The sequence below is a fragment of the Cornus florida genome, unplaced genomic scaffold (assembly GCF_030987335.1).
Source record: "Cornus florida cultivar Cherokee Brave unplaced genomic scaffold, ASM3098733v1 CherokeeBrave_3.0.0_Hap2_Chr10, whole genome shotgun sequence".
Classification (NCBI taxonomy): Eukaryota; Viridiplantae; Streptophyta; class Magnoliopsida; order Cornales; family Cornaceae; genus Cornus; species Cornus florida.
The window spans coordinates 2,747,258-2,759,145 of record NW_026775580.1 but is presented as its reverse complement, the minus strand read 5'-3'; the positions used below and the strand labels follow the sequence as shown (position 1 = coordinate 2,759,145).

Below are 11,888 nucleotides of genomic sequence, written 5' to 3'. Positions count from 1 at the left end.
AATCAAATAAGATCATAGTACTAAGCATAGTACACATAAGGTAAACCAAATAAACCACCTATCGCATAGAGGTTAAACAAATAGCAACGCGCTATACACCACCAATGGCACAAACATGATAAACAGATACAGTATAAGCAAACGTATCATATACATCCTCATACACCCTAAACATGTTTTTAAGGTATGCCCATCAACAATGGAGCTCATAAACATGTAAAAGTGATCACACAAATGGCCAGTTGGTAAAATCAAAAGAATGAATGCAATGCCTCTCTAAAGACACCATATAGAAAACGTACAACCGAACCTAGATGAGTCCAATCTCTCATCACGAGGAAAGGAAACTTCCCCAAACCATGAATGCACGAAATAATAAGTAAGGCAATGTATAAAATACGCAGTCATGCTAAAGCAGATAAGCATATACAACATGCTAAAACGAATTAAGTAAGCTTCAAAATAATTTGTCAATTAAGCATATAGACAGGTTATCAAACCAAGCATGTTATCAAGAAGCACGTAAACATGTTATAATACTAAAACATGTTAACAAATAGCATATATACACGTATAACATAGCAACAAAAATGTGATATGCACCCAAAACCCGTCATCTAAGGTATTCAAACCTAGGAGCTCTCATACCACATGTGACGGCCCTAGTTTTTCATGCTAGTGGGTTCTGTGATGAACCGAAGATTGACCCGATAACGGATCCGAATGCGGAAGTAAAAATAGAAAACAAGACTCTAAAAAGTCAAAGTGACCTTCCATGAGGTCGTGGAACTCAATGAGAACTGATGCGGAAGCAAAAGATAAAAAATATGACAAATAAACCCCCAGGAGCAAAATAGTCATTTCTGAAAACTGTGGATTCGGGTGTCACCGAGCACACCGCTAGAAAGACAATGAAAAACTAATCAAGATGGACTCAAGAATCGCATGATTCGGAGTCCGGACAAAGGAGAAACGAAGGTTTAAAGTTGAGACGTCACGGCGGCCCAACGAAGGCCATGGCGCGCCTGGCACACATGTGCGAGCCCACCGGCACCCAATGGCATGCATATGCTGACAACAAGAAAAAAAATGGGAGTTTCCAGAACTGAGGCTTGAAACGGAGGCCTAAACGAATTTTTCTAGAATAACACGAAGAAGAAACCCCCTCCAAAATCAAGTTTTCTACCCGACAGCGTATAAGGAAATGAAAAAAACTCACTATAAAATTCCCAAAATGCCCCTAGATCAGAACTGGTCAAGAGGGGCAAAAAGTTGCTAAGATGCAAATTGGAAGCTGAAACTTCACGAGGGATTTCCAGTACCAAGACGACATTTTCTGGAAAAACATGAAGAAAAAACTCCCCCTAAAATCACGTTTTCTAAGTGACCATGTGAAGATCAAAATTTAATTCCTGAAGGAAAATGAAAAAATGCCCCAAGACCAGAATATGCAATAAATATGCGAAATGAGTCCACAAGAAGCTCATTTCACCAAAGAAGAAGTTTTTCTTGAAAATGATCATGCACGCAAACGTAACTTACCTAATAGGACATGCTACAATGGTCCATGGCTTAAAAATATTGCCGATGCAAAATATGACCCCCCAACAGCCAAAATGACAAAAATGGAACTTTGAATGAAAACTTGAAACTTAAAATTATGAAATGGTTTCAAATGACCGTTTGGCCCTTGGCCACACTTCATACAAGATAAAAAGGACCTAGTGTAGGTGCTAAAGCACACTTTATACCACCCGATTTGAAAATGAACCCTTAAAGGCTCGGTTTCTACTATTTTAGCCCAAAAATGCAATATGTGAACTAAAATGCAAAAATGAAAACTAAATGGTGTTTGGCCCTTGGCCACACCTCACATATGGTAAATGAATGCTAAAGGATGAATTTCACACAAAATGCACACACCGGTGTGAGAATGACATATCAAAACCCTAGTTTTCATACTTTTCTCAATAAAGGCAAAATTCAACATTCATGAATATTCATGGATTTTAAATAAAGTTTGGCCCTTGGCCACAAATTATATACATGGAATGAGAATCAAAAAGTGTGCTTAGGCACACATTACAAGTTTAGAATCAAATATACACATTTGAGAAAAAAAAAAAAAAAAAAAAAAAAAAAAAAAAAAAAAAAAACTACATATGGCATTGCAATCCAACCTTTACAAAAATGGAAATCTTCAAGCCCACAAACCATCCAAGTATAATGAAAATCTCAACCATGATTCTTGTACCTGAAACATACCCCAGTAACTTTGGGGTGAGCAACATAAAGCTACTCGTAGGAAATGAGCATGCATCGACCTAGCATTTTACAATCTTATCACCTTAAGGTGAAACATGTTAAAAGGGCTCATGCCACCAGATGTCTATGTTAAGATGAGACTCAGGGAGCATCTTAAGCTACCTTAAATCATTTCTAACATAAATCACATCATCCATACAATTCAAACCACAAGAAGCATGCTATTGAAAGCAACAAGATGTAAACTCTCAAGGTCATCAATTTGAAATCTAAAAGTGTGAAAATGAGTAAATATAGCAATTTAGTATAGATGTACTTAACAACATCAAAACCTGCAAGGGTTCGTTAAAAATCAAGATACCTAGATGTCCTTAACAACATTAAAATCGCCAATAGCCAAAACCACAAGTCACAATTAAACATGATTGTCAACTTAGAATTTAATACGAAATCAAATAATGGAAGACTTGGACATTAAGTTCGGAATTCTGCGGAGACGTCAACGGCTATTACGGGGACTAACCCGCTGGTAATACCACCCCTAGTGTGCATTATCTCGACAGGGAGAACTCATATCTCCCGCACTAGAGCCAAACTCTAGCCATAACATGAAACAATGTCCTAAGTGACTCCAAAATAAATAAGTTCACAACTTATATACTTAATATATATAAAGCACGAAACTACATTCCATACACAAGTAGTTTGTAACCGCACAGCTCATGCTCTAAATCCACAACTACTATAGGATGACAAATGTCGAATCTTTATAACGCGATTCGTTACTCGCTATAATAACATCACATGTCGAATCGTCAGTGTGCGATTCATTACACGCTATAATAATATAATCCAATATTGAAAACATAAACTGAAAAATCTATTACAAGTCTAAAATCATGCTTTAAACATACTACCAATGTCAAACTCATGATTAAATCAATAATGCAATAGAAACAGAAATTAATCAAGTAAACTAATTAATTTCTCTATGTTTCAAATCTCAATCAAATGGTCCCTAATTAACACATGTTAAACAACATAGCATGGTCATTGTATATACCAATTCAAAAACTTAATTAGGCCATTTGAACAATAAGGTAGAATTTAATTAAAACATGTATATTAATTCTCTAACTTCTAGAATAACATCAAATGGTCCCAAATTTAATATATGCTAGCATACAAGTCCTAGTCATCAAAATTATCAAGTTAAAAACTTAATTTAGACAATGGAACCATTAAATGGATTTTAATTATTTCTTTTAATTAAAATCTCTAGATTTTCATACTCATCCAAATGCTCTCAAATTAAAGTATGTTAAAGAACATGCCAAGACTTAGTTTAAAAACATATCAGAAGTTAATTTCATGCAAGGTACATCCATGATAATTAAACTTTCACAAAAGATAATTATTAAATAAAAAGTGCAATTCTTATTCAAATAATTCCAATTTAATATAGGTTAACAAATATATCAAAGCTAAACTTTCTAGCATGCCATAATTTAATTCTAAGTTATACATCATCATGAGAATTACATGTTAACCATAGAAAATAATTAAATTAAATTCTAGGACTTAAACCAAAGCATGCATACAAGTTGTATAATTATGGAAAACACTCAATACAACATATAAAAAATCCTAAAACATCCCCTACCTCAATTTGAGATGAAAATCTCAAAAGCCACCAAAGGCTCCGAATCCGACAATACTTCGGGGTTTTGTCGGGGACAACGCCGTGAACATTAAACCCCAAAAAGGACCTACCAAAATCCTAACTTGACTTCAAACCTAAACTCAAAATTTGGCCAAAAATGGGTTCTAATAAGGGGGAAAAATGCACGTAGTCAAGACAAACACAAAACGCAAAGGCACTATTACTTTATAACAAAGGGAATGAGGTTTAAATGAGAGGAGAAGGGTGGAAGCCCCCCTTGGAATGCCATAGCAGGTTCTGGTCATGCATGGAGAGGGGAGAAGATGACTTTTTGACTTTAAGTCCCCCTATTTATAGAAAATCTTAAAAACTGCCCTGAAAGGGCCCTGCCGGGTCCGGAAAAGTAAAATTTGAGCAGACATGCTCAAATGGAAAAACTCTGTGACAAAAAAGATTCAAAATGAGAAAATATGAACAACGGAAGAAATGGTGTCGAAAAGCGAGTCCCGAGCAGAGAGATATGCCCTGAACAAGTTCGGCAGCAACCGGGGCAGAGTTAAACTGGAGAAAAAAGATCAGAAGGAAATTCTAAGAGTACACAACTTAACAAAATGTAAAAATGAATTCCGTACGAGAATGCAGGCTCCAAATGAGGTATTTTTGCAATAACTTTCGCTAATTGCACAATGGCCCCTCCAAAAAGTAAAAACTGCACTAATGGCCCAGAATAAAAATATCTTCAAAAAATATTTTCTTAAAAACCCCTGAAATAAAATATCTTCAAAAGATATTTATGAAAAACACCCCAAGAAAAAAAAAAGATTCTGAAAAACTATGGATCCATGCCTCTATGGACACTAGGAGCAACCAGAGTACTTTTCTACAAAAGTAAAGATACGTATTTTGTGGAAACCACTTAGAATAAAGATACGTGAATTCAAAAACTAACTCCGAGCATGAAAAGTGAGGTTGTGCCAAAAAGTGACAAGTGGGAAAAAGACAAAATAGGGAAAAAGACGAAATAGGGAAAAGGACGATAAGTGAATAGTGTCAAAAAACGAAAAATGTGGAAATGACTCGGTCCTTAAAGGAAGTTGTTAATCCAAAGAAAAGAGTCTCAAAAATCATTCCAGAGCACTCAAGACGACACTAAGTGACAAGAAACCGAACTCAGAAAAGAAAAGAATAATGGAAAAAAAATATCCGTGAAAATCTAAGAAAAAGGAAATGAAAGAAATGACAGGGTTATTGCATACATGGTCAGGCGTTCAGACTTATATGGTCAAGCGTTCAGATGTTCTGACCTACATGGTTAGGCGTTTAGACTTACATGGTCAAACGTTCTGACGTTTTGACATTTTGACGCTTCGGACTTCATTGGTCAAGCGTTCTGAGTTCTGACCGGCATAGTCAGGCGTTTGGACTTACATGGTCAAACATTCTAAAATTTTGATCTACATGAGTGTAGGAATGGAGAACCAGTAACCCTGATCTAAACAATATAAAGCCTGGAAGATCCCCTTTTTCTTCTAAGTGCCATGACTGGTAGGGAAAGCATTGAGGTGAAGCACGGAATCAAAGAACCAGTACTGGGGATCAATCTTGACCCGGTCTGTAAATGTGTGCCCCTCATATGCCACTTATGGAGATAATATGGCTACATAGTCAACGCAGTGGGAAATGGTGGATGGTCAGGGAACAGAGGCTCCTGAGTATCATTAGCCAGTGGAGAAGTGTGGGGGCATCAACTGGTAGCAGCTATGGTAGGGAGAGAAATATCGATCTCCTGACCGTCAATGGTAGACAACTGTTTCTGCTAGAGTCATGATGGCATCAATGCCCTTATATGACCACCTAGTCTAGTCAAGTGTAGCGAATAGCTCTGTATCAAATCTATACTCGGTCTCCCGTTTCTTACTGGTGTAAGACTCAGCGGGGACCTCTTTGATAATGGCATGCTTGGCATCCATGGCAGATGAAGAAGAAGAAGATGAAGAGGAAAACTCTGCAACTGGAGATGCAGGCTATGGCACTCTAGGAACTCTCTTTCTGGCAAGAGTCTTTCTTCTAAGCTGTATCTACAAAAACAATTACAAATCAATGCACAGGTAGAAATTATAGTAAGCAACTAATAAGGAAACATAAAACATGCCTGAACAGATAGAAATTGCGAATAGATAAATAGGATCATGCTTGTGCAAGAAATGATTAAGAAAGCTTCAGAATCAACATTCTACATGCCTCAGCTAAACAAAATGGATTATATAGGCAATAATAGCATAGAGGGCAGAAAAGTCACATATGAAACAGATGGAGCAGAAATATGATCAATAGGATAAGCATAGGCTGTGTTGTGCATGAATGATGCAATGTACATTTATAAACCTAAAACTTAAGAAGATGCTGCAATGGTATGAGAAGTAAACTCTGGAATGACATCGTATCAATTCCTAGTAAGAATGTCTACAAGTGCAACAATGAAGATCAAAATAGAGCAACAGGATAACATGGAGCATATAGGCATGGCAAGTGTTAACCTAGGACTCAAGAAATAGGCATGTCATGCAATAAAGACTAAGTGAAATGTATGATTACAAAGCACAACAATCCAAGTCATGTTATGACAAACAAGTTCAAGAAAGAATCTCAGACATTGTATGCAACTAGATGGCATATATCTGAATGATGCACAAATAAGAACAACTCCAGACAAAGAAATATCCTGTATAGCAATGCAATAAAATCAATATCCTATGATTACACATGGCTAGTGACTTCCTTCAATGCTCAAATGAAGCAGAGAATGGTTAAATACTAAGCTTACCATCTGTGAATCAAAATCTGGACTGGACAGAACCTCGATCATCAAGAATAGATCACCAGTGTATAAGATATTAGGATAATGGCATGTAATTAGATAAACAGGAATATCAAGTAAACATAGTCCTAACTTGGTTCACATTTCAATTCAAAATCTTAACTAAGGCCAAAGAACAGATACAACATCCAAATCATGCATTTGAAATTCTCAAGATCCATAACATACCCCCAAACTTAGTCAGAAACCTTATTTGGCAGGTCTCAAAGTAAGTAAGAACAAGAAAATCAAAATTATGATAAAGAATGTCAAGAGACAGCAAACTGGGGCCCTAGCATGGCAAGAATTAAGAATTGGATCATATACAAGTTCAGAGGCACTTAGAACATGCAAATGGATGCAAAATGAATCAAATCGAACAAATTTCAACTTAGTTAAGGGCATTTTGGTCAAGTTTGGAATTTTTCAACACTTTTGGGGCAAAATTAGAATTTTTGAAAACTTTGGGTTTAAAACATTCAGTTGCATTGTAGAAAAGCTTCATGACAGGAATCATGTAATGTGAAAACCAAAAGAAGGAATCATGCAATTCAACTTCACATTTTTCAATCAAAGCTCAAATATTTCCCTTTTCAAATCATTTGAAACCCAACAAGTGTGATCACAAAGCATGTCAGCAATGAAAACTCATTTTACCAAAATAATGCACTCAATCCAATCAAGATTTTTGCAAACAAGTCCATTTAAAACATTTTACATGCATTAAGATAAGACTTAGCATTTTCAATTTCAAAAGCACACAATCAAATCAAGTCATGCTTGCAATCAATGAAGACAACTTAGAACAAATCCATGTATTCCTTTTTCAAAAACAAATAAGACAAGATGGAACTATGCTCACAACAATTTAAACTTTCAAAGCCATTTCAAAATCAACATCAACATTTCATCTTTGAAAACAAGTTAAAACTTTATCTTTTTTTTCTTTTTTTCTTTTTAATCCAAAATCAATTTTAAAAGTCTTTTCAAATTCTATCTCATGTCCCAAAAATCAAACCACATGCCTTGTTTTAAAAACTAAGTGTAGAAATTTTTCAAAAATCCGCCATGGTTTCCCCTTAAAAATGGATATACAAAAGTTTTTCAACACAGCAAACAATCAATCAACTTCAGTATTCCACATTCAAAACAATCTTATTCAAGAATTCAACAATTAAAAAGGGACACCGCCCACAACGATCCACAAAACCAATTCAATTTACCCATTCTCCTTCTAACAACTACAATTAACCACATTTACCTCATTTCAAAGTTTTCCAGCACCATTCAACATATATCAAAGGTTAGGCCCAACTCAAGTATTTCCAATTTTTTCAACTTTTTGCATTTTTATATGTTTTTTTATTTTTTATTTTATTTGTTTTTAATTTTCTATTTTGTTTTCAATCAATTTTTTATGTACAAGAATATACAAAATGACAATTAAGCAATACTAAAACCAAAATTAAAAAGAGAGCAACAAACAACATAAAAATAAACCAAAATAAAAATAAACTTGATGCAAAAATAAAAATCAAAGATTTGGAGCTCACCCGACAATTTAGAGAGAAGAGAAGAGTGGAAGAAGAGATCGGGAGTGAAAGCAGAGGTTTTTCAACCTCGCCGGCGTCAGAGAAGGTGACCAGAGACTCGCCGAAGTCTCGCTAGAATTTTCAGAACTCGCTGGAGCTTGATTCGGGTCCTCCTTAACCTAAATCGGCTAGAGGTGATGAATAAAATGTAAAATGAGAGAGAAATAGAGAGATTAGGGGAGAAGGAGCTTGGCCGAATGGCCAAAAGCGTTACCGGCATTAATAGAGGTTACCAGCGGTCGCTTTGGCTTCTTAGGGTTTAGCCATGATGAGAGGAAGGTGGTGAGGTGGTGAGGTGGTGTTGAGGGAGAGAGAATAATAGATTGAGAGATAGATGAGAGGGTATGAGAGAGAATCGGTGAGAGAGAGATGGTTATGGATGCTAGGGTTTGAGTGAAGGAGAAGTGAATAGGGAGGGAGAAAAAGAAAATAGAAAAAGAAAAGGAAAAAGAAAAAGAAAAGAAAAATAGGAAAAATAGGAGAAAAAAAAAAAAGAAAATGAAAAATAAAAATAAAAATAGGAAGCTGAACAGGCTAAAAGGTATTTCCGAAAATTTCAAATCACTCATTTTCGATCAAATTCAAATGGATTTTGATCTATTAAACGTACCCTTGATCGATCAAAATGGAAACTGAAGGGTCCTCATCACAGGGGATTCGATCGATCGAAGTGAGACTTCGATCAATTAAACTTGAGTTTGATTGATCGAAATGTCCCTGATAGTACTCAAAATGCAGAAAATGGCTCTAAAGCCAGATTTTTCAATGCAACACATATCTAGACGACACAGAAACATGTAAAAATAGAAATGAGGGAGGAATAGGGTTGTCAAACCCTACTAAATGTACTAGTCTTTAATGTCTCTAGCAAGACGTTGGGCTCTTTTAGCTTGGATAAAAAATCTTATTTGGCATCCCCTCCTTAATAAGGTGAACAACATTTTGAATCCCACCCAACAAATGGTTCCTTAAAAAACTTTTTGGATTTGAATCAAAAGAGATTGATTATCCTTTGTCAATGCAACTCTTGGGCTTCCATGCCCTTTTAAAATTTTTTTTTTCAAAACAACATTCTTAGAAATCATTTTGGAAGGTAAACTTTTGGAAATTTCATTTTCTAGTAAGACTCAACTTTTTCAAATTCATTGTCAAGACACTTTTCCACAACAAACACTTCTTCATGCTTGTCTATTGAACTCGGGGTTGGATTAAATATATTTAACTCCACTTTCATATGCCCAAATGATATTTTCATTATCCCCGTCATGCAATTGATGTTGGCATTTGCGGTTGCTAAGAACGGATGGCCAAGGATAACTAGAATTTGGCTTTTGGGATTTGGGACTGGCTCCTAAATCTAGAAGAGCCCGATTAATGACATGGTCACTAATGATGCAAGAAGTACTAGGTGAACCGGGGTCCTTAAATTTTGGGAGAGTGTTATGTTGCAAAATGGAGCTTACTTGCTCGGTCAAGACCACTTTCTTTGGTGATTGGCTTTTGTTCTTCCTCTTTTGGGTGAAAAGATCTTTTAAGAATTTGGCATAAGCCAGAATTTGTTTGATTGCATCCAAGAGTGGAAGATTAATATTCACTTGCCTAAACACTTCAATTATTTCATTCACTTTGGTCTTTAGCTTTTCAAGAGAAATGGACCCTTTGAAGGCATCCAGAAATGGAGCCTTAGGCTTAAAAGCTTTTTAAAAATCTTTCTTTGAATCACTTTCAACACAAGAAGTTTTCAAGTCATCTTTCAAAACTTTTCAACAAATGGCTCATGCACATGCAATGAAGGAGGAATAAAATGGGAAACGGGACGGGTGTCAACTTTTGTTTGCACCGGTTCACTCACTTCATTTTGGACATCAACTTGATTGTCAACAATTTTTCCACTTCTCAAGGTTGTCCTCACATTGACATGTTCAATTATGTGACCTTCCGATGAGGAATTGGTCTCCACAACAAATTTTTACTTTGGTGGATTCAAAGGCATTTTCTCTTTTTCTCTAGCATTCAAAGTACTAGCTATTTGCCTAACTTGGGTTTCTAGATTAGCAATGGATTAGGAATGGGAATGAAGCAATTGAGTGTTTGCCTCTAAAGTACCCAAAGTGGTCAACACTTTCTCCTCCAAAATGGGACTCCTAGAATTTCCTTGAGAGTAAAATAATTGACTAGGAAAATGAAAATTGAAAATTAGTTTCCATGTGATGATTAAAAAGAAGATCTATAACCTTGGGAACCTTAGCCTTGCATTGGGGGCGGAACATACTTGCCTTGAAAACCACATTGGGGAAGGTTTAAGCCTTCCCCTTGGCTTTTCCAAGAGAAGTTTGGATGGTTCCTCCACCTGGGATTATTGTGTGAGTCATAGAGATTATTCTTTGGTTGACAAAGACGGCATTTGCTTGTTCATGGTTCTCACTTTGCACATGTCCATAGGGAAAATTAGAAGTAGAATGTAAGACACTAGAATAAGTCATGCATGATTTATTAGAATTATAATGATGAACATGATTAGGGGAGAAAGACACTTGATTCACCAAATTTTAGTTGATTAAAAATTAATTAAATCTTTGAGATAAAGAATTGACTTCGGCGGCTATGTCATTGGAATTGTCAACATGATATAAGCCGATATTCTTCCTTCCACCTAAATTTCTACGATTTTTAGAAGACAAAGATTGATGCATTGAATTTTCACTCATGCTTTCATAAAGACGCCATTCATCATCTTCATGTCTATCAAGATAAGAACCACCCATAGATGCATCAACCATACCCTTGAAATTATCCGACAAACTTTCAAAGAAAAATTGCACCAATTGCCATTTAGGAATGTCATGATGTGGACACTTCCTAAGTAAATCATTAAGGCGCTCCCATGCCTCATGAAACAATTCCCCTTCCCTTTGAGAAAATTCTCGAATTGAAGTTCTCATAGCATATGTCTTTGAAACTGGATAGTACTTCTTCAAGAACTCTTGTTGCATTTCTGCCCAAGAAGTTATCGAAAAAGGCCTAAGATTGTTGAACCAATATTTTGCCTTATCTTTAAGGGTAAAAGGAAAAATTTTTAATCTTAAAACCTCTTTCGGCATGTCCGTGTATTTCACGATGGAACACACTTCAAGAAACTCATCCAAATGCTTGTAAGGTTCTTCACTTGGAAGTCCATGATAATTGGGAAGCATTTGAATAGTTTGTGGTTTAATTTCATAGTGATGTGCTCTAAATGGAGACAATTGAATGCAACTGGGTGCATTATATTCATTAGGCACATAATGGTCACGCAATGTAAGAGGAGGATTCACAATTGGTGGTGTTACATAAGCACCTTGATTGCCTTGAATAATGAGAGGGTGTGGAGCAAAAATTGGCCTAGGCAATCCTAATGGAACTTGGCTTTGTTATTGTGGTGGAATGAAAGGTCTTGGCATGCCTAATGGTACTTTAATACTGTTATGATGCACATTAGGGTGGCGGATACCTTGTTGGTCTATGTGACTAA

The 11,888-nt window shown here is 36.0% G+C and overlaps 1 pseudogene; it reads left to right on the top strand.

Annotated features, from left to right (window-relative positions):
- The first annotated feature begins 11,215 nt into the window (after positions 1 to 11,215).
- LOC132280409 (small nucleolar RNA R71) lies at positions 11,216 to 11,314 on the top strand (annotated as a pseudogene).
- The last annotated feature ends 574 nt before the right edge of the window (positions 11,315 to 11,888 follow it).